Genomic DNA, 26,812 nt, shown 5'->3' with positions numbered 1-26,812 from the left:
TCAGTCATAGTATAAAGTAGATGTTAAATCACACACACAAACACACTATAACATGATCATTATAATAGTATATGACCATAACTATGGACAGCAATGCAGGAAGAAGAACTAGGCGTATGCATGTTTGAAGACAGCGACTTTGGCGATGAGAGTGGGGATTTTAAATCTTTGGACTATGACTAGTGAACCTGATGTATAGGGAGAAGGAGCATAGATATATTGCCTGTGCAGGAGACCAGGTGGAAGGGAAGCAAGGCCAGAGGCTGTTATGCAGCGGTGTAGAAAGGAAGCGAAGTGCAGCAGCGGTAATCCAGAAGAATGTGAATATGTGAATAGTGCGGCGCTGAAGAATGCCAGATAGGATCATTAGTTTCAAGCTAGAAATCAAAGGGTGATGCTGGATGTTGCCGGCGCATATGCCCTACAGGTTGGATGTCAGTTAGAAGAGAACGAGGAATTCTGGAGTAAGTTGGAATGAGGTGGTATCAAGCGTCCCCAGGGGATGAGGGTGGTGATTAGAGTAGACTTCAATGGGGATGTAGGTGAAGGGAACAGGGATGATGAGGAGGTGTTGGTGGAAGAGTAAGAGTAAGAGTAAGAGTTACCAGATGACTGGGAAAGTTCAGCTGAAGTGGTGAAGTAAACTGCCAAGGTGTTTGGACTATCCTCTCAACGGAGAAAAAAAGACAAGGAGATTTGATGGTGGAATAAGAAAGTACAGGAAAATATTCAAAATAAAAAAGTGGCAAGGAAAAAATGGGATAGCAATGGAGATGAAGAAAGTAGACAAGAGCACTGGGGGGGGGGATAGGCATACAATAAAGATAGAGGTGGCAAAGGAAAAGGTTTATAATGAGTTTTATGTGAGGCTGGACATTAAGGAAGGCTAAAAGGATTCGTATTGATTGGCTAGGCAGAGAGATGGAGCTGGAAAGCATGTGCTGCAGGTTACAGTGGTTAAGGACAGAGATGTAGAAATGCACTAATATGTGAAGAGACTATACTGGAAGGAGTACTTTAAAGAGATGATGGATATGGAAAACGAGAGAGAAATGGAGGACAAACGGAGGAAAGTTAGTGAATCAGGAAGTATGACAGAAGTCAGGGCAGCTATTACAGTAAGAGGATGCATACCTGTGAAGGTCTAGGAGAGAGGCCAGTGGACTTTTTAACCAGATTAGTTAATGCCATATCAAAGTGGCAGAAGTGTTCTGGTGCTGATTTTCAAGAACAAGTGGAATAAGACTGATGTGTTGCACCTTGGAAGTTAGGCAAAGTTGCTGAAGCCATGTTGAGAGAAGAGGTGCTGATCAGTATGGCTTCATGCTGTGATGTTTTTTTTTGAGAGGGTCAGTGGATAAGTATAGAGAATGCCAGACAACGTTGATATGATAGAGAACCAAGAAAAGAACTGCATGAGGAAGCCAGGAGAGGAATGACAGTGAGATGGTGCTGAGACGTGTGGTAGGCTTGACAGATGGGTTCAAAGTCAGGGTGGGATCACATCATGAACCTCTACTTGTTTGTGATGGTGATGGACAGGTTGACAGATAAGGTCAGGAAGGCGTCTCCATCAACTATGACGTTTTCAGACAGCATTATGATCTGTGGTGAGAGTGGGGAGCAGGTGGAAGAGAGCCTGTAAAGGTGGAGGCATGCTCTGGACAGAAGAATAAATATCAGTAGAAGTAAGACCAACTCCATGTGTATTAATGAGAGGTAGACAGGTGGAAAACATGTAGTAGTAGAGGTACTGCCAGGCAGAAGGAAAAGAGGAAGGTGACAGTAGTAAAAGATTACAATGCAGAATGTTAGTATGACAGAAGCAGATGATAGAGATAGGACCAGATAGAGGCAGACTATTCGCTGCGTGGACACTAAAGGGAGCAGCTGAAAGAAGACACATAACAACACGTCCTATCAATTTATAAAATTCTACCATTAAGAACTTTTATGTGTAATCTTTTTAGGTCACATGTTGCTTTGGCTAATACGCTAATGTTGCTAAGGCTCCAATCAGGCCGGCTTAGAGAATCTTCCTGCTTAGGAAATATGTGTATTCCCTGACTGGTTGACAAATGGATTGTGGAGGTTGCTGGCTGTCTCTAGGTGAGGGTGCGCCACCAAAAACCTATTGATTATTTTGTTTGAAAGTAAATTGTATTTTGCAAGGAAGATACCGACTTGTCTGCAAACACTTGCTAACTAACTGAAACTTGAAAAACTATGTAAAGTGAAAATGGGGACCACTCACCAATTTGAAGCTGCAAACAACAGCTCTCAAAAGGCTAAACTTTAACTTTAACTGTGTTGCACTCTTCACTTTCTTGTAACCACTGCAATTGCAAGGAGGTTTTTGGTGCAGCCATCAACTCTTGGCAACTAATTTCACCCAGTGAAAATACGCAGACTTGTCAATCACTCAGGGAATATACCTTTTTGCCCTGCAACTGAGGTTGTCAGACAGTCACCAACTAGTCTTTAGGCCTGTGTGTGTCTGGGAGTTTAGCAACTGCTTTCAAAGTAGTTTTTAGTAGTTGCATGATCTTTCTAGTTTCCTGTTTTTGCCACCAGAATACAAATGCAACTGCAATGACATAACCCAGATCCATTCAGTGGAGTCTGTTTAAAGACTTGCAACCATAATCAGCTTTGTTTTACTTCAAAGAGTGACAGCCTTTTTAATCTTTTTAAACTTTTGATGTTGATGACCAAACTGTTTTGTGCTGCTTTCTATGTGCTTCCCTTTTTATTCGCTTCAAGGCTTTCTATTGCAGCCCTAAGCCCAACCTTAACCATAACCTTACATTTATAGACTCTTTCCACACCGCTCTCATGCTTCGCAACCCGTAACATATAGACAGGTTGGGCGCCCGAAAGCGTAACATAGCGACGACTTGTCATATAGCATCGGTATGTTACATTTTGGGATGAGAACGTATTTGCTTTACCATGAAGTTTTGACATTACAGACATTTTTTGCTCTGCAAATTTTCTAACAATGAACACTGCTTTATTCTTCTGTCAGTTCATTTCTTCATGTTGAAAACATACAGCTACAACTATCATTCCTTTACAATTCTCAGTTTCCTTCGTATTCTTCTCCCCTCTCCTGACACACATTTTCCTTTTCTCCTCCATCCTCTACCTGAAATAGAAGCCCATTTTCCTTTGTGCCAAGCCCTTTATTGACTGTCTCTTATTCTGTCACTCCTTTCATTTCAAATCAATCTTTTCATTATTTGAATCTAAGTTTGGTCTTTTCCCTTGATCCCCTCTTTTCCTTTTATCCATTTTTGCTCTAAATCTCCTAAATCTCTCAATTGATTTCCCTTTTTGCTTTATCTTCTCTGCTCTCCCCATCACCTCCCACTTCTTCATTCTACATGGTAGCTCTCCCGTCTGTATTGTTTCATTGGTCCCTGAAATGACTTTCACCATGATCAATCAGAGGGTAATCTTCCCAACTGAGAGTCATTCCTTCAAGTTACTTGTACAGCAACATTTTTCCTTCCCTCCATGCTGTTCCCTTCCTCTTCTCTGTAAGCCCTCATTATTTTCATCCCGCTCTTCCTTATCCTTCACCAAGTCTGTGCTCCTTCTCGCCATCATTGCTCTTTTACACTCATCTTCCCTCTCTGACACCAACCCTTCACCTTGTAACACCATCATCATCCTCATCAACTCCCCCTACATTGCCATGACAACAACTCAAACAGTGTTGTCATGGCAGCCCTATCAACTAATTGAGGCAATTTTGACTGAGCAGCAGCTGCTGTAACCATGCTGTCCCAACCCCCTCCTCTGTTTCCTCCCCCATCTCCATCTTCTTCTACTTCTACCCTGCCCCCACCTCCTTTTGGATTAAAAAAAGAAAAAGAATTGCACTTTTTTTTACACAATCAACAAAGCTAATCTTAATATTAATTACAGTTGGGCAGTAACTATGAAATGAATAACATATAAAACTACATAAATGTAGCCACCGATCAATCATAGGTCTTATGACAAATGATACACCTCTTCAGATGGTTGAAAATCTTATTTATTTACTGGTACAGAGGAAAGTTGCTATCGCAGCACTGGCCACTGGAAAGTAGCTTAAGAAATGATATGTATTTAATCAAGTTTTATTTATATAGCAAGAGCTAATAAAACACTTAGCTCAGTGTGCTTTCTATTGAAAGTTAAAATTCCTACAACAGTAATGAGAGAGAACCACGGCAATCAGACGATCCTCTGTGAGCAGCACCTGGCAACTGCGAGGAGAACGAACTCATTTTAAACAACAAGACACTTCCGGCTGTCATCTGTCAGGTGACGAGATGAAAGAAATAACTAAAAAGAAAACAAAGCAGGTAAAAACACAATGTGGCATTTATAACTACATGGGGAAGGGAAGAGAAGCAGTTCATCATGGGACGTCCCTCAGAAGCCTGAATCTATAGTAGCTTATCTAAAAGATAAACTTTATTAAAGTAATATTGGAAACCCAAGTGTAAAAGCAGAGACGGCGTCTGCCTCGTGAACCCAAGCTGGAGGGTGGTTCCACATGTAAAACCACCCTGACACTCTGAGAGCAAAATGCAGCGCTGGGATAATCAGGTAGAGAACCTTATCTACAAGAGTCTGTTAATGAACAGAAAGTGTGACTTTTTGATCTTTTCATTTTTCTGCAGCACAAGTGGGCATTAGTCATGTCTAAATTTGTTCTGTGGCTAGTTAGGTTGCGTATAATGTCATAAAAGTGGGTGATGAGCACCTCTGAGAAATGTTGCTAATAGTGTAGCCTTCTGCTAATTGCAGCTAAAGGCTAATTCAGAAAATAGAATATGAAATATGTGCATGTGCTCATTTTGGGAGAGGCACTTATGACAGTGTCCCTCACTGTCATTATTTTGAAATTCACTTGTTTAGTTTTTAGATTACTTTATACATTTTAGTAATCTGATAACACGTGATACACTAATAACTGACATCTACTAGTAGCACATTAAACTGTGTTGTGTCTGGGTTTCTTAGCTGTTGTGAATTTGAGCTTCATCATTAACATTTATAATACAATGCTTGAGAATCAGAAACACACAGTTCACTTCTCACTACAAGTGCCAATTAGGTTTGTGTTGTGTTGGTTAGCATAATTATGCTGTGTACTTGACTGTATTCAGAGAGACGTTTGATGAAGCACCACATTTAGGAACTGAGTCGGCACTGGCATGAAACATAGCTAGTGTTTTGGTTTGAGGAGATCATCATGGATCACAGCCTTTTTCTAACCTCACCCACATTTTTAATAGTATATATACATACATTTTCAACCCTGTTCAACAACAAAAAATTGAACTAACAAAAACTATGAAATATGTACTTACACTTGGCAGTAAGGGGAAAAAGTGTAGTTGGAAATGTTATATTCTACAAAGTAACTGCCTTTTCATTTTGATACAGCTTCTCACATTCTTGGCATTTTTTCCTGCCAGTTTCACAAGATTTTACTGTATGTGCTATAAATAAGATGAAATGAAAGCTAAAGCTCATATCTACTTTTGTCTCATTTCCATATTTTTCAAATGCAAATGCCTAAATTAAAGATGTACAGTTGTAGGGGAACTGGGAAGCCAGACCTGACAGATGTCTCTGGATGTGTTGTGCGTCTTCAAATAATTGCGAACATTTTAAAATTTTTGCATCTCAAGTTTCAGCTGCATCAGCTGCATACACAACTGAGTAACAAACAGGAAACACTTCTATAGGCACTAAAATGATACTAAAAGCTTCTTTCCTTTAAGAATACTGACACTACACATTGGATTCATTTTCAAAACAATCTGAAAATGAAACTTTTTCCTCTTATTATCAACACTTTATCTTTCTCCCCTCTGTCTCCCTCCCCCTGCCTTCTTTCTGAAATTGTTTTGTAGGTTCCCCTTCCTCCGCTCACTCCTTGAAGATGCGCTTGAAGGTTTTCCCCTTGTAGCCACAGGGGACAACAAGCGCTGATGTTACGGGAAAAGGGTGGTGGTGGGTGAGAAGAAAGGGTGAGGTTTGCTCATCCACACAGATGCACATGCAAATTACACTGTGCAGATTTGAGTGTGGACACAGGAACGTACACACAATTCCCTGATGTGCGTTAGTGTGCAATTCAGCGTGATTGCTGAGGGGGCTTGTTGGGCCCTTAGCCCTTGGTAAGAGCTTAGACACTAAGGATGTTTTATATCCCATGGATATTTGTTTATGCAAATGTTAAGATTTATTAAAATAACCCCTCCCCCTCCTTCACATCCCAATCTGTGACAGCTTTTAGTGCTTGTATTAAATACTGACCAGTCTTGTGTAAACAGAATGAGTGTGAAGTAGTGCGTTGCTGGGAAAATATACTGTATATTCATTATTTTCTATATTCAAATGAGAACTTCTTTTCAGGGTAAATTTATTGTTGCTTTGTAACATGGCTGGAATTTTTCTTGTTAAATTATGAGACCCCTTCAAAGTAGAAAAACAATAAAACCTTTTCACTGAATTTGATGGAGTGAAAAGAAAAATGTTGTGTTGTGCTGTTTTAAAATTCTGTTTCTTGATTAGATTCCCATCTTAGCCAGGCAGATGATTTATATGATCTATTCATGTGAGAGTGTACATGCACCATCATATGGTGCAACCGCAACCAATGTGAAAGAACTCGGCAACAGTGCATGTTGAGTTTGTTTGTCAAACTGGAGCCTCTAAAAAGAAAAAGAAAAAGGCCGGGGTGGAAGTAAACGGAGCAACGCATGTTTGTCATCTTGTTTGCACATAAACCCATTCTTAATTAATGTATGCCTGTGCATATATCGCGTGTGGGGAATTGCCATTGCATGCATTTATACATTTTTCTGGGCATGCAGCAAAACAAAAAGGAGGAAAAAATGAGCAGTGCTCAGATTTGTGATCAAATGTGTGCCATACTTCTCTTGCATGCAAAGTCAAGTAACTCTCCAGGCCAATTACTAGAAGTGACTATCGTGCGTGTTGGAAAGGATACCCGTACCAGTGTGTGGTAAACATTCGGGCACGCAACACAAATGGCTGAGTGCCACAGGGTAGATTTAAAAAGCTCAGGGAGGAGGTGTCACATCAACAAGAAGTGCTGTCAATGAAGCGGGCTTTGGCAAAATGATCAAAAAACGCTCACGGTGAAAAGGGAAAACTTGCGTGCCGGGGTGCACATTGAAATTCTAATGCTATTTAGACACAGCTGACATATTTAAATGTGAACTTATCATCTTCTTCTTTGTACAATATAGATTTCCCTTAAACGAAACTAAGCAGGAGTCTTTTGAATATATGAGACTAATGCCGCTGGAGTTGGAATCGGGAGTGATGTATGTGTGAGCATGGCGTGACAGGCGGGTGGTGTTTGAGAGTCAAAGGAGAGCAGTGGTGGAGGGGTTGTGCACGGGAGCGCTCTTGCTCACCCGTCGGCTTATCTGCTTTCTACAGAGGAATTTCTTTTTACAACACTCTGTCCACGCATGATCGTACTTATCTCTTCGGCCACTTAGCTGGAAGGTACCCTATCACACACAGAGCGCGGCACAGAAGAAGCAGCAGAGCAGCTGCCTGTGACTCTCTCTGCCTTATGCTAGGATGGTCTGAACACCACCTGATAGGGTTAAGGAAGTCCCAATGTGATATAAAGACTTACTGACTGATGGGCTGAAGCAGGAAAAAAGACATCTGCATGCTGCTTTATTCAGCATCCAGCAGCAGTGACATCCAACTTTTTTTCACTGGGCTCTAAGAACTCATAAAAGAAGCTGGAAAGAACTGTTCATACACCAAGAAGGTGCACATGGTGTTCTTCTTTCTGCTGGGAGAGAGCTGCAAAAAGCCTTCATGTCTTTATAGGGAAAGGTGTAAAATATTATATTGTTTTTGACAACAAACATTTTAGGTATACTTTATGATGCAGTTACCTACAGGGCCTCAATGTTGAAAGTTAATGTTGAATGTAACCTGTTGGACATCCATTCATCCAGGTTCTGTGAAACACATCTTCTAAGAAGTGTCGAGGTGGCATTCAGATGCCTGAATGATCTCACCTAGCTATTTTCTATGCTGAAGAGTAGCAGCTCTAGCCTGAGTCCCTCCTGAGTGACAAAGCCCTTCACCCAGTCTACAAGCCTGAGGCCAGACACTCCGTAGAGGAAACCCATTTTCACCATTTGTGTATGTGATGTTATTCTTTCAGTTAGTACTCTCAGCCTGTGGCTGTAGGTAAAGGCGTGAATGCAGATGGACTGGTAAATAAACGGATTCGCTTACACGCTCAGTTCTCTCTTTACCACAGTGTTCGTATCATTGCTGGTGCTGCACCAGCCTGTCAGTCAGTCTCCTGCTCCACTTTTGCCTAACACTTGTGAACAATATCCCGAGATACTTGATCTCCTCCACTTGGGACAGCAACTCCTCCCTGACCCAGAATGTGCACTCCACCCTTTTCTGGTTCAGTATCATGGCTTCACATTTCCAACAATATTTACAAATGCTTCCTCTGTCCTCTAGTGCCATTTATCCACCTGAAACAGTTTAGTGTGAGTTGTCCAGTTTTAGAAGTCTAAAAAGTCTAAAAAGTCTAAAAAAACAAATAAACAAAAATATTGAAAAGTGGCAAGTAATGTGACCCAAACCGCCCTTCAAGCTATGTCTGTTTGAGTGCACATTAATAATTCTATTAATGTCCTATTGTTTCTAACTAAATAATTAGCACATGTCAGTGGAAATAAAATTTCAATTTGCCGCTGACTTAATGAATGTATAGCTAAAATGCTGAATTGTATGCCTGTGGTTTCTAAAAACACACCCAGTACTGTTAACACAGTGTATAGCATATACACAAAATGTACTTATGTAGAAACAGTTGCACACAAGCAGCCAAACATTCACAGTGGAACTGCTAGTCATGAATAAGTAATGGGTGTGATAATGCAGATGGATGAGACCTTTGGAGCTCATGCAAAAGGGCCAGGGTCAGGAGGACTGTTATTTGATATTCAGCCATGGCATTTTCTCTGCTGCGCCCCCCCCCCCCCCCCCCCCCCACACACACACACGCACACACACACACACACACACACACACACACACACAAAGAAGAGTGGCCATCTGCTGAATGATTAATGCTTCGGTCTCTACCTAGAGTGGAAAGTGTGTGCCTTAAAACAGGGGGAGTGGTTGACATTATTAAACCACCTGCAAATATTCTCTCCCTGCAGAGCATGTCTTTGGTGCCTTCTATTAGAGGTGATTGAGCCTATGGTTCACTCATAAATGAATTCCTGTACTTATATATTAACTGGCCATTTTGTTAGGCGCACCTGTTCAACTGCTCGTTTATGCAAATGTCTAATCAGGCAGTAACATAACAGTACGTTAATGCATAGTAGCATGCAGCACAACTTGCTGACATTCAAACCAATCCAGGACAAAGATGATTTTAGTGACTCTGAACATGGTTGCTGGTACCAGATAGGCTTATTTGAGTTTTTCAGAAACTGCTAATTTGCTGGGAGTTTCCTTCACAAATGTCTCTAGGATTACCGAGAATGGTACGAAAAAACCTAATATTGAGCAGCAGTTCTCTTTGTGATGTCAGAGTTCAGAGGAGACTGGCTGGACTGATTCGAGCTAATAGGAGCTGCTTGTTACAATCAAGCAATGGAGAAGAGCATCTCTGCAGCTTAGTACAAACACTATTCATTATTCAAATGCACAGCCTACTTGACTGTTGCTAACCATGCCCATTCCTTTAGGATCACAGAGTACCCGTCCTGTATTTGCCCCACTCAAAATGGCTATGGATAGGTTCCTATCTTCACACTCACATGTGTGGATTATATTTTATATAACTCACTGTAGTTGTCCTAGTTTAAATTTATGTGAACAGAGAAGTGTGATGAAAATGACATCCGTGACTTCACCTCCATTAATGAAGTCAGTGAACTAGACCGTTCCTCTGGTGCCTTTTGAAGTATTATTCTAGCATTATCTGTCTATTATTATGGTTTAATAATAATAATCAAAGCGCTTTACAATGCCACTATTCATTCACTCTCACATTCACACACTGGTGGAGGCAGCTACAGTTGTAGCCACAGCTGCCCTGGGGCAGACTGACAGAGGCGAGGCTGCCATATCGCGCCATCGACCCCTCTGGCCATCACCACTAGGCAGTAGGTGAAGTGTCTTGCCCAAGGACACAACGACCGAGACTGTCCGAGCCGGGGCTCAAACCGGCAACCTTCTAATTACAAGACGAACTGCCAACTGTTGAGCCACGATCATTTGCAGCCTAGTACAAACTGTCCACGTAGCTTAGGCTTCAGTGAGGTGGTTGAAGTTCATGTTATGTAGCTCTTATCAGCTAGTTTATGGAGCTTAGTAACCAAGACTGCTAGCCTTAGCTTATTTCTAGCAAATACACTAACCCCCCAAAACAAACCAACAACAACATAGCATCCACCAAAACACTAATGTTGATAATAATCATATTTAAAGTTTCTATCTTTAATATGAAACCTGTGGTTGATATGTGATGCTGATGTTCTCCCTTGAACACCTCACAAAGTTATGATAAAACTCCCGTGTCTCCCTGAGGGGTGACGTACCTACTGGTCACATGGCCTGCATTTGAGGTTGGAAACTATGGACTCTCAAACAGCTGGAGCTCTTGTTCTTATCATCAAGTATGGCTCTCCACATGAAAGACGCCCTAATTTGAACGTGAAACTAATTTTGCAGTCTGCACAAGTTTGAAATGGTCAATTTGCAAACAAACATATGCAACTAACTTCCCATAATAATGTGTTCTGGTATGTAAAAATGCCACTATTTGAATATGTGGTTAGTTTGAGAACTCAATGGAATCATTGCTGGTGTAATCCCATTTGCAAGATGATCTCTGAAAGCAGCTTTCACAAGTTTTCTCTCCCCTTTCCAATGACATCATGACACCAAGAAAAAGGATAAAGAGACTGTAAATGAAGCATTCCGCATTTCCACATTTTACTCACCTTAATCTGCCATGCAGTGTCTGTGTGTGTGTGTGTGTGTGTGTGTGTGTGTGTGTGTGTGTGTGTGTGTGTGTGTGTGTGTGTGTGTGTGTGTGTGTGTGTGTGTGTGAGAGAAAGAGATACAAAAATTTCAGCTGTGCAAATACAGTATGAGCTGGCTTTGATGTGTCCAGACAAATGTTCAGCTGTTCCTTGATGCTCTCAGCGCCTCTCTGTCATAACACCTGAAACAACAAATGACCACACCAGCAGCTGCCCTGTGGCTTACCCCCTCTGGTATCTGTAATAGGACAGGTGCCTGCGTTCACACACACACCTGCCAGTTGTGTCACTGATACAAAATCAGCAAAGGACCTCACAAACGCATGCAGATTAAACACTCATCAAGTGACAGTAGGCAGACTGAAAACATCCACTGAGTGTGGCGTGTAACAGGAGAAGAATATATAGCAAACGATGGAGACGGACCTTAGGTTAAACAATAACTGTTGTATTATAAGCAACGTTGAATTATTCAGGATTTAAGATGTTTGCCTTTCTGGTGCTTGAGTTGATTCATTTTACAGATTTAGCAACATTTAAGTGTATCTCACATAGCTGTGTGTGTATCTGTGTGAGTGTGTGCATGTGTGGTTTGGGAGTACTGTGTTTACAGCAGAAGAATAGTAACCCTAAATGGCTCCTTGATACGAGCACACGCTCACACTGTTACCCAATCTGCTTCTCTGCCTCACTATATATAGGCCTACCCTATCAGGTTGCCTGAGCCAGTTAAAAATAGCTTTGCCCCATGCTTCCACACCATGTGTCTCTTTTTCCTTTCCCCCCTCACTCTCACGGACAAAAACACACTTCATCCAACCCCTCACAAACTGTTCACATCTCCTCCCTCCTCGTGTCTGATCTTCAGGTGTGAGGAGAGGGGAGCAAAAGTGTTGAGTCATTTTCGCACATGGTGTCAAGACAGTCAGGTCCAGGCACAGTCCAAAGCTGCCCACTCTCACGTGTACTTGACAACAGGAGATTCTCGGTACTCTCATTCCTGGAAACACTCAGTTTACTTTGGTTGAGAGGTGGTGCATGAAGGATGTCAGGTCAAATTAACACTCATTGGCAGGTTAAAGACTGTTTAATGTCTGATCTCAAACATGCAGACGTAGCGCTCCCCTGGGTAATGTCTCGAAATGTTTTGGATAGTGCAAAAGGAGGAATGAAGTATGCTTTTCTCCACATGGAAGCAAATTAGTTATTTTTTAAACTGTGGTTAGAAACTAGAATTGTCTCTGTGACGCGTTCTCTTGGCCTTATTAAGCCAAGCAGTATTACACAATAATCTGTAATTGAAGCCAATATAATAAGTACAGATGGAATGTTACAAAAATACATTTTATGCTTATGTTATACATATTCATAAAATATAAAATAATATAATATACATACTGTGTTGTTATATGATCGCTGCATCTTTCCTGGAAAGACACAACACATAGCAGTGATGCAGACTGCAGCACTGGTGTCTTTGTTAGTAATGTAATATGTAAACACTGTACATTGATTAGCATGAACACAAAGCCTCCATTAAGGTGTAACTTTATCTAGCTTGGCCATAATGCTTATGAATTACCAATATAGACATACGTCATTTTTTCCTTCTTATATGTCTGACAGTCCATTTATTATGAAGTCTTTCTTTCCTGCATTGCAGTAAAAGCATCTGTTGTTCTGTACTTACTTGGCTTTGTCCAACAGGATCATCAGTTGAAAAGACTAAAGACACCTTTGTCAGGTTAAAAAGAGAAAGGAAGAAAGGTAAAAAGCTGTTGTCTCTGGTCATTAAAAAGATCGGCCTTTATTCTAAAATTTACTTGAAAGTAAAAATAAAAATAAAGTTTTCTCCCTCAACACCTTCACCTAACAATAGCCAGCCAGCACATTTAAATGCATTTAAACCCTTTGCGGTGTAAGTACTGATCGTTGTACTGCCGTCCCACCCTAGCATAGAAGAGCAATAAGTCTGGACTATCCAGAGGTTTGAAGTATAAAAGCAGGAATGATCAGCTGATGTACGTCAAGAAACAACTCCACTGACTTTACTCACAGTTATCTGCAAAACACCTCATTTTCTGTCTTGATGCATGCTCACTCATGCAGGTAATGCTGTTCTGATTCTGTGGATGTAGCGTTTTCAGAGATGCTATGTGCAGAACCTAATCAACTTTCTGGCATCTCATTTTCTGTTATTTACTGACTTTCCCAGCACATAGGCATTAGCACTGAGCTGATCTCTTGTGTGCAGTATCGTGCCTCTAAACTGCTGAACACACTCTGCAGACTGTGCCCTCACAGCTTCTCTTGTCAGATAACAGCACATCTTCTTTGGTCGTTTAAGTGTCGCAGTGGATAATGAAATGAAATGGTGCTGGGGTTTTAAAAAGAGTCACACCTTAAAAATCTTATGGTTCAGCTCTGCTAAGATGTTATTGTCAACATAATGATTCATTGGTGTAGAAAATATAATCCATTGCATTACAAGACTGTTGTGCATGGATGCTTCACATGCTTTGGATTTCTTCGTGACAACGGGGAATGCAGGTTTGTTTTACAGATGATGCAGTTATGACGCATTTGTGTCGAAACAAAAACCGAGAGGACGTTTGTTCCCATGACACATTCCTATATTTGATAATAGAGCCTTAAAGCAGTGTTCTAAAATTAGCATGTTGTTGACTAATATATGAAACTGGGTTAAGATGTATGAATATGGATTGAAAAATATTCCACTGGAGTTGTTGAGTACATGTTACATTCAAGCAGCACAAACTCATGTAAACACAACACTTAAAAATAACACATGGTGCATGTTGATTTAAATCTATAAATGCTCTAGATCTAGAAGCATTTGACACACACCTGACATTACATAGCAGCTATGCAAACACTTTAGGAGATTCAGTATGCTGATGGAACATTTATTAGCCACCGTAGAAAGTTTCAGGCATGAAATATGTCCCATAACTTTAAGAAACTGGTAATCAGTGGCATTGATTAGGCCTCGTTCTCAAACACTTGTGGTTAAGCACATTGACTCTTAGTAAAACTAAATGTGGCACATAAGTAAAACTGCCATAAAATTGGTCACCAGCAGGGGGTTTCCCAGGATTTTCTTTCTGCTGCAGTTACAGTCATTGCATCTTAAAACACTTCTCTTTTGCAGAGGAAAAACAATTTGATGGTTGACATCCCACTAAACATTGGATGGACATGCAGATCATGTCTATATTGGGTCCTTCGGTCAGTGACCAATTCTGGACCTCTATACGACGTCTGTACTTGGTCCTCAATTTGGGCATCCAACCATGTACAGCCTGGACATCAATATGTCTTTTTATTTACAAATATCAACATTGTTTTGTAAGATGTCACTCCAACATCACTTAGTGCAGTGGGATATTTTCATTTATTTTAGATGAAATAAATAAAAAAGGTAATAAAAGGTAAACCGTGATTTTTCTTTTCCCGAGTTGTAAATAAGTGTGGGCAAACGCTAGACAAAGTGCTCAGGTACAGAAAAAATTCTGAGTGAATTAGGCTTTAACTAAGCAAGTGCTCAGCTAGACTCGAAAAGCACTATTAATGTACCAGTCCATTTAGCATAACAAAAGCGTGTTTTATCTGTCACATTTTCTGTATGGTGGTGGTGATGCATGATCACCAGGATGTTTGTGATTACTGTTGTTAGGCCTCAGTCACATAGGCCAGGAAACCAGTTGGCAACCTCTGTGAGTCATAGCTAGAAAATTTCAAACTGCAGCTTGCTAAACAGCCTTGCTAGCATAACTTAGCTCTCTTACAATCTCATACAAATGGTAACTTCTGAGTCCTAAACCTAAGGCTAAACCTAATAGTTAACTGAGTGGCTATGTCCTTCTTTCATATACAGTCGATTATAAAGGGTTTTTTAAAGAAAAGGTTCAGTAGCATAAATAATTCTGAGCAATTCCTTTAAGGCTAACACACTGATGTTTAGCTTGAATTAGGTGCTTGAAATAACATACAGCTTATTGTCAGTAGCTACACACCTCTGCTGACTGGAAGGAAAAGATATGGTCTTATCAAAATTGCTCCAGTCTTCACAGCTGCCTGTTTCTTCACCATCCAAAAGACTTAAGATGAGACTAAGCCTTCACCTGCAGCCTAATGGACTACAGACCTTGACATGTGAGATGGATATGAGAATAGTGTTTTGTTGCTTTACCTGTCAGCAGTTACGTCTTGACTCATCAGTTAATGTAATAAATGGCTTGGCAGTTTTTTTTCTTTTTGCCCATCTTTGAATGTAGCTCTAGAAACTTTCACACAACTCACGTGAAAACTCTTTGCTCTAAGAGTATCGCTGATATTTATTAGAACTTCTTGTGCATTTCCACTGATTTTAATTTTGCAGCATGAAATCTTAATAGGACAACAGGAAGCGGGCAAATGGTAACAATTCTGTAGTGCGCTACAAGTCAGAGCACACACTGATGTGCTTAAAATATAGAGAATGCAGAAGTGCTATATTCAAATGAAGAACTCGGTAACCCCATTACATCACTTGTTTGTTCAACTTGAAGAGGGGAAGTGGCGCAAAAGGCGCGAGTTGTGTTTGCTATGAAATTCATCCTGTTATCCATCTTAGACAAACACACCGTGGAAGCTGAGCAGCTGTGTTTTTTATGAATGAGGTTAATGGTTGCTCGTGCTGTCATTGTCTTTGTGTGTCCACAGGAAAAACGGTCAATTGCGGACACATCCTGTGTGGAAGCTGGAGGGAAACCTGACATCATTAAAGTCACCAACAACTTGTTGACTCAGTAGGAAGGAAGACATGCTGATAACTGAATGTGTGTTTGCTTGAGTGTGGACACCTGTGTGTCTTGTTGGGTGCACTCCCACCTGTTCATGTGTGCACCCACGCAGAGACATTGACGAACATGTAAACATGTATGTTTGCATATTCTTATATCCACATCAGGAAGAGTTTGAAGGGGAACTCCTGGTTTAGAGTTGGGGAAAAAACAAATCCTGCTTCCTTGTTGTGAAAGCCAGTGTGTGTGCATGTGTGTGTGCGTCCACTGGGAGACTGGGAAAACGCTAAAGGAAGCGTCTAACGTGATGCTGCAAGGAGTAGAAAACAGCTTCTCATTCACAAACACTCGTGCCATGTGCATGGCACCACAGATGCATAACCACACAGTGTGTAGAAACCAACACACCACACACATTCTACATTCACACCCACTCCCTTTAAAACCAACAAATGCTCAAATTAGCATTAGACAGCTCGTTGTTTGCAGCTGCAACATCCACCACGAATGAATCAATTTCCCCTAGACCTGACATACAGCATATCTATTTGCTCACTCCCAGCTCATCATGTAACTATGCCTGTAACGGGCCCTTCCCTTTCCACTGAAATACATTGGATACAGCCTTCAGGGGTTGGGTGGACTGTCCCGGGCTCTGTGGGGCCGGAAGGCGCTGCTGCACTGGGCCCTGGTCTGGATGGGCCTGGGCCCCCTTCCCCTGGCGGGTCGCGGAGTATGGGGGTGCCTACTGGGGTCAGCGGGGGAGCTGGCCCCAGGGAGGGGTCACTTGCCCCTCCCTTCCTTCCCTCCCCATCTCCAGCTGCCTCCCTCTTCCCGCTCCACCACAACCACCCACACATGCAGGGCCTTGGAGTAGGGGTATGTCACCAGGGTGCAGAGGAGGCTACCCCCCCCCCCCCCCCCCCCCCTCTGTCCCCTTCTGGCTGCCTCTGCCTCAATTTTATCCCACAACTTAGACATTCACATTACTCACACTCTCATTACACATACATATAGGATCTTGGGGGTGGGCATGATACACGGAATCCAAGTTACCATCAGGGTGTACACCTCACCCCTGGCGTCGTTGCCCACCTCTCAATTTTAAATACACGTAGACATTGAGGGCTAGCAGGAGGAACCATGCGCTTATCTGCTGCTCTCTGGCAGTTAGCTCCATGCCCTCCTGGGTTTTAAATGCACCTTAGAACACACATGCATCAACACTACAATGAGCGGGTGGAGGGAGGTTTGGAGTCTTCTCTCACCCCCGTTCTCTGCGGCAGCTGGAGCGGGGGGGCTAGGAGGAGTTGGCCGTCCGACTGCGGTCTGGAGTGTGGGGCCTCCCTGCTGCTGCGGAGTCGGGGCGGTCTGCCTCTCCCCACCGCAGGGAAAAGGGTAACACCACCTGGGTCTTGGTGCAGTTCCCCCCTCCAGGGGCAAGGGTACCTAGACCCGGTTCGTAGAGTACGCTTGGGGAGTGTGATCGTGTGTACAGCGTCTCTTTATGTCTGTCTCCACGTTGGTTGAGTGTGGAGTAAGTGCATATGAGAGCATGAGGGTGGGAATGGATGTTTGTATCTGTGTGTGCCTGTATGTCTGTGTCTATATGTCAGGTTGGGTATGAGACGCCACCTCCCTGGGGACATCTCAGGCCCTCCAAGGTTTGGAGGCCTATCTCCCCCTACCACCACTTCCCCTGCCAGTGGCGGACTCCCTCTGACATCGGTGCGTTGGTGGTTCTTTGTGTCTGGGGATGGGCGTCCAGGTACACACCGGCTCACTCCTTGGCGGCCGCTTATCGGGGCCTGGAGCCTGGGGCTCGCTCAGGCCACTTCGGAGGTGGGGTGCCCCCGGTCTCTCGGCCTGGGGCTCGGTCACTCAGGCACGGCTGGCTGCCGCCGGAGCTCACGGGCGCCCTGGAGGACGGGGCAGTGGCTCCCCACACCCTCTAGCAGATCATTACATGAAGGAACCTTTTAAAAAAACAAGCGCGTCCATGCTCACAGGTGTACACACGGGTGATCACACCCACAAACTACACCCTTTTTGGCTCCTACCTCAAAGCACACTGTGTTCTGTTGATCTTATGTGCTGCACAATAATGTTTATTATTTAGTATTTACTGTCATATTCCCATATATCATTGTGATGTCCATCCATCCATCCATCCATCTTCATCCGCTTTGTCCGGGGCCGGGTCGCGGGGGCAGCAGCCTAAGCAAAGAGGCCCAGACCTCCCTCTCCCCAGCCACCTCCTCCAGCTTATCCGGGGGAATACCAAGGCGTTCCCAGGCCAGCCGAGAGATATAATCTCTCCAGCGTGTCCTGGGTCTGCCCCGGGGCCTCCTCCCAGTGGGACATGCCTGGAACACCTCACCCAGGAGGCGCCCAGGGGGCATCCTTGTCAGATGCCCGAACCACCTCAGCTGGCTCCTTTCGATGTGGAGCAGCAGCTGCTCTACTCTGAGCCCCTCCCGGATGGCCGAACTTCTCACCCTATCTCTAAGGGAGAGGCCAGCCACCCTTCGGAGGAAGCTCATTTCTGCCGCTTGTATCCGCGATCTCGTTCTTTCGGTCACTACCCACAGCTCGTGGCCATAGGTGAGGGTAGGGACGTAGATCGACCGGTAAATTGAGAGCTTCGCTTTTACACTCAGCTCCCTCTTTACCACGACGGACCGGTGCAGCGTCCGCATTACTGCAGCTGCAGCCCCAATCCGTCTGTCAATCTCCGGCTCCCTTCTCCCATCACTCGCGAACAAGACCCCGAGATACTTGAACTCCTCCACTTGGGGCAGGAACTCATCCCCGACCCGGAGTGGGCACTCCACCCTTTTCCGGCTGAGAACCATGGCCTCAGATTCGGAGGTGCTGATCCTCATTCCCGCTGCTTCACACTCGGCTGCGAACCGTTCCAGTGCGAGCTGGAGGCCCTCACCCGATGAAGCCAACAGAACCACATCATCTGCAAAAATCAGAGATGAGATTCTGAGGCCACCAAAGCGAAAGCCCTCCGCCACTTGGCTGCGCCTAGAAATCCTGTCCATAAAAATTATGAACAGAACCGGAGACAAAGGGCAGCCCTGGCGGAGCCCATCACCCACCGGGAACGAGTCCGACTTATTGCCGGCAATGCGAACCAAGCTCTTGCAACGGTTGTATAGGGATCGAATGGCCCGTAGCAATGGGCCAGACACCCCATATTCCCGCAACACCTCCCACAGGACACCCCGAGGGACACGGTCGGATGCCTTCTCCAAGTCCACAAAACACATGTAGACTGGTTGGGCAAACTCCCATGCACCCTCAAGTATCCTGGAGAGGATAAAGAGCTGGTCCAGTGTTCCGCGACCAGGACGAAAACCGCATTGTTCCTCCTGTATCCGAGGTTCGACTAACGGACGAACTCTCCTTTCCAGCACCCTGGCATAGACTTTCCCAGGGAGGCTGAGGAGTGTGATCCCCCTGTAGTTGGAACACACCCTCCGGTCCCCTTTCTTAAAGATGGGGACCACCACCCCGGTCTGCCAGTCCACAGGTACTGCCCCTGATCTCCACGCAACATTGCAGAGGCGTGTCAACCAGGACAGCCCTACAACGTCCAGACCTCATCAACACCAGGGGCTCTGCCACCAAGGAGTTGTTTAACTGCCTCAGTGACCTCGCCCCCGGAAATTGGCGGGTCATTCCCCTCATCCCCAGACTCTGCTTCCTCCTCGGAAGACGTGTCAGTGGGATTAAGGAGGTCCTCGAAGTATTCCTTCCACCGCCTGACAATTTTCTCAGTCAACGTCAGCAGCGCTCCGCCAGCACTATACACAGTGCAGGTAGAGCACCGCTTTCCCCTCCTGAGACGTCTGACAGTTTGCCAGAATCTCTTCGAGGCAGTCCGAAAGTCTTTTTCCATGGCCTCTCCGAACTCCTCCCACACCCGAGTTTTTGCTTCAGCCACTGCCCGAGCCGCATTCCGCTTGGCCTGTCGATACCTGTCGGCTGCCCGATAGGACTCCTTCTTCAGCCTGGTGGCTCCCTTCACCTCTGGTGTCCACCATTTGGTTCGGGGATTACCACCACGGCAGGCACCAACCACCTTGCGGCCGCAGCTCAATGCAGCAGCTTCGGCAATGGAGACGCTGAACATGGTCCATTTGGACTCAATGTCCCCAGTCTCCCTCGGAATGCTGCTGAAGCTCTGCCGGAGGTGTGCGTTGAAGATCTCGCGGACTGGGGCCTCTGCTAGACGTTCCCAGCACACCCTCACTACGCGTTTAGGTGCACCAGGTCTGTCCAGCGTCCTCCCCCGCCACCTGATCCAACTCACCACCAGGTGGTGATCAGTTGACAGCTCAGCCCCTCTCTTTACCCGAGTGTCCAGAACATATGGTCGCAGGTCTGCTGATACGATTACAAAATCGATCATCGACCTACGGCCTAAAGCGTCCTGGTGCCACGTGCACTTATGGACACTCTTATGTTCGAACAGGGTGTTCGTTATGGCCAAACTGTGATTAGCACAGAAGTCCAATAACAGAGCACCGCTCGGGTTCAGATCAGGGAGGCCGTTCCTCCCAATCACACCCCTCCAGGTCTCGCTGTCGTTACCCACGTGAGCATTGAAGTCTCCCAGCAGGACAACAGAGTCTCCAGGTGGAGCACCCTCCAGCACCCCCCCCCCCCCCCCCAGGGACTCTAAGAAGGCTGGGTACTCTGAACTGCCACTCGGCGCATAAGCGCAGATGACAGTCAGGACCCGTTCCCCGACCCTAAGGCGCAGGGAACAAACCCTCTCGTCCACCGGGAAAAACCCCAACGTACCGGCAGCAAGCCGAGGGGATATTAGGATACCCACCCCAGCCCGCCGCCTCTCACCAGGGGCAACTCCAGACTGAGACAGAGTCCAGCCCCTCTCCAGGAGACTGGTTCTAGAGCCCAAGCCATGTGTAGAGGTGAGCCCGACTATATCTAGCCGGTACCTCTCAACCTCACGCACTAACTCAGGCTCCTTCCCCACCAGAGAGGTGACATTCCATGTCCCTATTGCCAGTCTTGGCAGCCGGGGGTCAGTCCGTCAGGGCCTCCGCTCCTGGCCGCCACCCGGCACACAATGCACCCGACCCCTATGGCCCCTCCTGCGGGTGGTGGGCCTGCGGGAGGATGGGCCCATGTCTCCTCTTCGGGCTGTGCCCGGCCGGGCCCCATGGACTAAGGCCCGGCCACCAGACGCTCGCCCTCGGGCACCCTCCCCGGGCCTGGCTCCAGGGCGGGGCCCCGGTAACCCTATCCCGGGCAGGGTAAACTGTTCCCTCGGTGTCCTTTTCATAAGGGTCTTATGAATCGCTCTTTGTCTGGTCCCTCACCCATTGTGATGTTGTTTATTCTATTACTCTTGTTCTCTTCTGCTTGTTTTCTTTTTTCTTTCTCAACAGGTGATCCAGGTGATCGATATATGCATTTTTTTTCTTTCTTTTTTTTTGCTGCCCATTCTGTTGGTTTTTGTTTTTTGCCCTTCTCCCCCGTCCCTCTTCTCAGGTGTTTCTCTTTCCCTCTTTCTTTCTCCCCTTCTTTCCTCCAGTCAAGTCTGTCCCGTATTCAGCAAGTGAAAATAAAATAAACAATAAAAGGTGAATCAAATGGACCATTACGGCAAGGCTGGGATGGTCAATTTGGTAAAGTAAATCCGTTGGGTATCTTTCTTTGCCTTTAGACAATACTTCTGATGGCAAAAGAGCCAAACGGGACAGGCAAAAAAAAAAAAAAAAAAAAAGGATACAGTTCCCTTATGTTATGACCTCTGTAAACATTTTCCAGATGGATTTATGAGCTCACTGTTTAGCTTCAGGTCATCCTGAATAAAACTTAATTTAGTACATTATGGTCCTTGTTAGAGGCAGAAAGAAGGGTGTGCTCATTGGCTAATGACCTGAAAAGTCTTTAGACAGTGATGGTGCAACGTTTCCTCCAGATGCTTTGTAACAATTTGTTTCTAAAAGCTTGGATGACAGCTACTGGTTGACACCTACTGAAAGCACCAAGGCCTTGTCCATGTCCATATCTCTGAGATGCTAGTGACAGAACAGCAGTAATTAGTAAAGGTCTAAACTGGTTACCAGAGATGGACTGGAGACCTGTGTACCCTGCCTCTTGCCCTAAGACAGCTGGGACAGGCTCCAGCCCCCCGGCAGCAACAGACGTGTGCAGATCAACAATGTGGAGTGCAGGAGAGAGTTCAACCATGGAGCGTTCAAAGTTTGGAAGTACTGACATTACTTTGAGTTTGATTCCGTAAAAAGACAAAAACATTAGTGTCCACTGTACACTCACGCTTAAACTTCAAATCTGAGCAAGCACCGAGCACGCTGCCACGGGAATATGAACTTCACAGAGAAACCCCGGATCCCCCCACTGACATGACCGCTGTGGCACCGGGCCAACCTCCAGCTAAACAGGTGAAAATAGAGTTAAGAGCGACAGGACTCAGTGCTGCTGAATCTTTAATTTTGTTTATTTTTTGCTGTGTTTGTGTGTGGTGTGTATCTATTTGAAAGAGTGAGTGTAAACACAAAAAAAATATTTTATTTTATATGCTGGAATATGCAGAAAATAGGTTTAAATGTTAAACAAATTTCTGTTTCATATAATTTATTTTTTGTTTATGCATTGTGCATAAAGTTAAATGATTAAACCTAATAAAACAACTTTTAAAAAAGAGACTTTTTCATTTGATTCAATTTTATATGCTGGATTATGCAGAAAAAATAGAATTGGGCTAAAAGGTCTATTGCTTTATTACGTATTCAGGTTGTGTATCATGTTTTTAAAAAGTAACAACGTAATAAAGTAACTAATTACTTTTGAAAATAAATAATCAGTGAAATAACGGGATGACTTTCTTGGAGAAGTAATCAGCAAATAGTAACTAATTACTTTCTTCAAGTAACCAAGATGGCGCCGCGTATGGATGCCCTGGTGCTTCAGTGCGTTACTTTTGTCTTGTTTTTGTGCATTTCTTCTGTGTCTGGGCACTCCTCTGGATATTCTTACACCAGAGAAGAGCTCCTTAACTGCAGGACTACAACGCCTGTGGATTTATTTCCAATATTTGTCGCATCTGCGGCAGATTTACTGCTGACTCTGATCAGGAAAGTGAGACGTCGAAAGAGAGGTAAGCGAGCCGGCGTACTCGTGCGTTTGAGGAGACGCGGACTGAGAACGGCCCTTCCTGGGATCTTCCTTTCTAATGTACGCTCACTCTGGAATAAGATAGACGAACTGGCCCTGATGAGAAGCATGAACAGAGACTTTGCCTCCTCCTGTGTCTTATGTTTTACGGAGTCGTGGCTCAGTGAGGACATCCCGGACTGCGCGCTCAAGCTGGAGGGCTTTCATCTGCTGCGCGCGGACCGGCAGGCCGCTCTCTCCGGTAAAACCAAAGGTGGAGGTGTCTGCTTCTACATCAATAGTGGCTGGTGCACAGATGTAACAGTGATTGCTCAGCACTGCTCTTCCTCTCTGGAATATCTTTTTATTCACTGCAAACCGTTTTATTCTCCGCGGGAGTTTGCTTCATTCATCCTGGCCGCTGTTTACATCCCGCCAGACGCGGATGCGCAAGCAGCTCAGTGCGCACTCGCAGAGCAGATTCTCCACATGGAGCGGACATACCCGGACTCTCTCATCATTGCTCTTGGGGACTTTAACAAAGCCAAGCTGAGCCATGAGCTTCCGAAATACAAGCAGTATATTAAATGCCCGACCAGAGAGGAGAGGACATTGGACCACTGTTACAGCACGATCAGCGGGGCCTATCGCGCGGTGCCGCGCGCTTCACTCGGACTTTCTGACCACGTCATGATCCACCTGATCCCCACGTACAGACAGAGGCTGAAGCTCTCCAAACCTGTCGTGAGGACCAAAAAACTGTGGAGCAACGAGGCTGTGGAGGAGCTTCGCACGTGTTTGGAGACCACAGACTGGGACACAATGAAGGCTGCTTCTAACAGCTTGGACGAGTTTACGGACACTGTCACCTCCTATATCCACTTCTGTGAGGACAGCATTGTGCCATCACGCACCAGGGTGAGTTATAACAATGACAAACCCTGGTTTACTCCTAAACTCAAAAAGCTGTGGCTGGAAAAGAGTAAGGCGTTCAGAAGTGGAGACAGGGACTGCTACAGAGAGGCCAAGTACAAGTTCACTAAAGAAGTGGACATTGCTAAACATCAGCACTCTGAGAAGATGCAGCAGCAGATCTCAGAGAATGACTCGGCCTCTGTGTGGAAAGGTTTTAGGAATATTACAAACTACAAGCCTAAAACCCCCCACTCCACTGATGACTTGCTCTTAGCCAACACCCTTAACGACTTCTACTGCCGTTTTGACGAGCCATCAGGCAGCCTTCACACCTCCAACGACCCCAACAATAGAGGCACTTTGGACACTCATTCCCCCACCTCTCCCCCCTCCATAGAGCCATCACCACCTTCAAACTGTTCACCTGCAACACCCGCCACCTCACCCCACACAAAAGAGGATTTCACACCACCTCCTCCGACCACAACTCTTCATATTCATGAAGCAGATGTGAGGAAGCAGTTTAGGAGTCTGAATGCTCAGAAAGCTCCCGGCCCAGACGGTGTGTCTCCTGCCACCCTCAGACACTGTGCAAACGAGCTGGCCCCAGTGTTTTCTGGCATCTTCAACTCCTCACTGCAGGCATGTCATGTGCCTGCCTGCTTCAAGTCCTCTACCATAATCCCTGTCCCCAAGAAACCTAGGATCACTGGACTAAATGACTACAGACCCGTGGCTCTGACATCTGTGGTCATGAAGTCATTTAAGCGCCTAGTTCTCTCCCATCTCAAGACCCTCACGGCCCCCCTCCTGGACCCCCTGCAGTTTGCATATAGAGCCAACAGGTCTGTAGACGACGCCATCAACATGGCCTTACACTTCATCCTGCAGCATCTGGACTCCCCAGGAACCTACGCCAGGATCCTGTTTGTGGACTTCAGCTCTGCCTTCAACACCATCCTTCCAGACCATCTCCGAGGCAAGCTTTCCCAGATGAATGTGCCTGATCCCATCTGCCGGTGGATCACTGACTTCCTGACGGACAGGAAGCAGCACGTGAGGCTGGGAAAGAATGTCTCGGACTCCCGGACCATCAGCACCGGCTCCCCTCAGGGCTGTGTTCTTTCTCCTCTGCTCTTCTCCCTGTACACCAACTGCTGCACCTCCACCCACCAGTCTGTCAAGCTAATCAAGTTCGCAGATGACACCACCGTCATTGGGCTCATCTCGGACGGGGACGAGTCTGCCTACAGGAGGGAGGTTGAACGTCTGGTGTCTTGGTGCAGCCACAACAACCTGGTGCTGAATGCCCAGAAGACAGTGGAGATTATTGTGGACTTCAGGAAGCACACAGCCCCACTCCCCCCCATCATCCTGACTGACTCCCCCATCACCTCTGTGGACTCATTCCGCTTCCTGGGTACCACCATCACCCAGGACCTGAAGTGGGAGCCCACCATCACCTCCGTCATCAAGAAAGCCCAGCAGAGGATGTACTTCCTGAGGCAGCTGAAGAAATTCAACCTGCCAACACGGACGATGATACAATTCTACACTGCAATCATCGAGTCCATCCTCACCTCCTCCATCACCGTGTGGTACGCTGGAGCCACTATCAGGGACAAACAGAGACTGCAGCGTGTTGTGCGCTCTGCTGAGAAGGTGATTGGCTGCAGACTCCCATCTCTGCAGGACCTGTACACCTCCAGGACACTGCGGCGTGCAGCCCGGATCTCAGCTGACCCTTCTCACCCTGGACACAGTCTGTTTGACCTGCTCCCCTCAGGCAGGAGGCTCCGGTCCATTCGCACCAGAACCTCTCGCCACAAGAACAGTTTCTTCCCCTCTGCTGTTGGACACATGAACAATAACCACATGACTGTCCCCGCCACTAACACATGACCCTACGCTGTGTCACTGCATCATTTCATGTTTGGCACTGATCACCACCTGCACTCATGTATATATCTTTCTACGTAGCACTCATAATTCTTTTCTCATGTATATATCTCATGTATATCTCATGCATATATCTTTCTTTCTACATAGCACTTTAATTCTTATTGTCTGCACTGAAGCACCGCAGCAATTTCCTAATGTTGTAAACCTCAACATCTGGCAATAAACCCATTCTGATTCTGATTCTGATTCTGATTCTAACTTGACCAACATTGCTGATTACTGATTTAAATGCAACCAGAAGTTATAACTGCTTCTGTATTTTGCATTTCTTTTTCTGGTCGTGCTGTTTCAGTCTTGAGATTTCTGCACTTCTGTCTTAATTCTTTCTGAAGTGGGTGAGGCTCATTTGAAAAAGGCTGACGTCACAATATTTCCCTTCACAAATCAGAGTAGCAACATTTGAATAGAAAGATCTGTGGAGTTACTTGCTTGTGTTGCCAAATCCAAACAACACAGGCACTGCTTACAAAACAGATTAGCTTTGGTGTTGACAAGTAACTAAAAAAAGAACTGAGAATATCTTTTTTTCTAAACTGAACTTGTGGTAGTTGCTGATTTTGTCTCAGATTTTGAATATTACAGGTAAGCAGTAATTATTCAAGGCCAGACTGGTGCCCCAGATGAAACCCTGTGACGTCAGCCTCGGATGACTGCAGATATCTCAGATATCATGAAATTTGGGGGCCAGACCTCAATCCTATAGGATTGAGGTCTGGCCCCCAAATTTCATGATGGTTAAGCCTCTGGAGTCAAGTAGCCATTTTTGACTACTTTTGATTTCACCTTTAAAAAAACTGTTTACCTTGCCTTGTTTGGGGTCATTCTTCTCAGCACAACTGCAAATGTCAGACTTTATGGTTATGGTTTCATATT

This window comes from Astatotilapia calliptera, chromosome 20 (genome assembly GCF_964374335.1).
Source record: "Astatotilapia calliptera chromosome 20, fAstCal68.1, whole genome shotgun sequence".
Lineage (NCBI taxonomy): Eukaryota > Metazoa > Chordata > Actinopteri > Cichliformes > Cichlidae > Astatotilapia > Astatotilapia calliptera.
Note: the sequence above shows the minus strand (reverse complement) of the source record.